Here is a 2,309-nt window from a genome sequence, read left to right as displayed (position 1 = left end):
TACGCCTGAGTCTTTATAAAACGAAGCCTTCACTAAAATGCAAGAGTTTCGAAACTTTCAGAGGCGCAACGCGCAGCTTATGACAAGCTTAAAACTTTATATGGGCTTCAACACGTGGAACTTATAATTTCCCAGGGACCAGAGGTCCTGCATGCTAGCCTTGAAGCCTTTGCGCGATACGAAGCCTCCGTGATCGGTCAGGTACAGGACCACTTAGCGGCATCAATGCCAACCTGGTACATTTTGGTACCTGACTCAGAGCCGACGGCTCGCCCTTTAGCTGTAAATGTGAAAACATTTTAGGAAAAAGAGGGAGAGAATCTCCCCTTTTGGATTAAGCAGATGGAAATATCCATTGATTTCGCCTTGTTCTTAACAGAACGGCAAAAGGTGGCTATGGCCATTTCCAAACTTGGAGGTAGAGCCATGAAGTGGGCATTATCGTGCAGTACGTCCAGAAACGACGTTTTCCCTCATGAGATGCGCTGAAACAGCAAATGACTAGCATATTTGCACCGCCTGATGGGGCTTCTCGAGTGCGAGCACGGCTCATAGCGACTCGACAGGGTAAACGAACAGTAGGGACTGTGATCAGGAGTTGATAACTCTCATTGCATACATGCATCAAGACCCGGTCAAGAAACAATTGTGGTAACAATCTTTATGGGGGTCTCAATGAGGGCGCTGCCCGGACGATATTATACCGATGTCATACTGCAACATTCGAAGAGGCAGTTGCCATAGCGCTCCGCACTGAGTTGGACTTTAAGTCTGCTCGTGTTAACACGCCTCTTTACCGAACAAGCTTTTCGAGCACATGGGTTCCGTCTAATGGACCGGAACCCATGGATCTAAGCCTCCTTGAGAAGAGAAAAGAAGCTTTTTAAGCTGTGGGACAGCATAAGATCATCCGTAGATGTTATATGTGCGAAAGCGCCAAACATTTATACGCGTAATGCTCGAAAGAACACTAACTCCGAACTATACCAGAAATCTGGTACGGTACAGGAAAACGTCGATACCCAGTAGGTGACGGGGCACCCTACTGGGGAAGCCCTAGGCTCTCTTGAACCTCGAGAAAGTGAGAGTAAACAGGATTTGACCTTAATTAGCTCGGCGCGTAATAGCACGAGGCGTGAGTACAAGCCTGGCTTGTCAGTCGCTCAAGCGATTGTGAAGGGCTTTGATAAGCCATAATCAATTTTAGTTGACTTAGGAGCGTCTTGCAATTACGCTCGACGTCTTTCTTTTGAAGAAAATCAACAATACGTTGAGGCGCTTAAAGCGCATGAAAGTGATACAATCACTGTTCGCTTAGCGACTGGGACTCGTGTCACTGTTCGTAAGTTCCATTAAACTTAGGCATAAAGTTTCTGGACTTTGACAGTATGGAACGCTGTCTCGTCCTTGATATGGATTCGAGATATGATCTTATACTTGGTATGGCCTGGCTTTAACGCCATGAGCCATGGACCGATTGGAGGTCTAAGACCTTAGGCGCCAAGCGCTTTGTTCCTAGCAAATTTTTGGAGAGTCATTAACCCACTTTTGCTAGGCAACAAAAGCGCTATTGGCGCGGATTATTGACTGAATCTGTCAGTATTTTAGACATTGGAATGTCTGAGTTAATGAACTCCAATGTTGTAAACATTAATTCTGAGCTCGACTCAGAAAAAGGAGTGGAACGGCACGTACTCCGTCGAGTGATACTCGTTGTAAAAACGATTCACTGAATGCTGAAAGCAGGGTAGGCCTAAGGCCGAGTCATCATGGGTGCAATATCCCTGAGATGCGTGGTGTGGCACGTCTAAGTGTGGTCGGCCGAGGTGGCACCATACAGAGTGCCAATAGTGACACTTTTGGCGATTTGCCAGGGCATCAAGGGTGCAATATCCCTGAGAATAATACGAGGTGTGGCACGTATAAGTCCACCCAGTGTGGTTTGCCGAGGTGGCACCATACTGAGTGTCACTAGTGACACTATGGTGGTTCGCTAGGGCAGTTCGGGTCAAACTCCTCTAATGCACGTGAAGCGACATGAAAGGTTCGCTGGATGTAGAAGTTGAGTTACCTAATTCCTTGTCGGATGTCGAATTAGACACCATGTCTGGTATATAGAACCAATACAGGCTGGAAAATTCGAGGATTTGAATATCCCGGCCTCTAAGAGGCGTATTGTCTCTACTTCAAGACAGGGGAGACGCCAAGCGTTTAAACCCTCAAAAAGTGAAACGAGAAGGAATTGCACACGCTTGTAAATGGTGTAACCGGTGAAATTGAAGTCGAAGATAGCCTTGCGGCAATCCCTT

This window comes from Bremia lactucae, assembly GCF_004359215.1.
Source record: "Bremia lactucae strain SF5 chromosome Unknown BlacSF5_NotPlaced_183_SHOA01000117.1_1171385bp, whole genome shotgun sequence".
In the NCBI taxonomy this organism is placed as follows: domain Eukaryota; phylum Oomycota; class Peronosporomycetes; order Peronosporales; family Peronosporaceae; genus Bremia; species Bremia lactucae.
Note: the sequence above shows the minus strand (reverse complement) of the source record.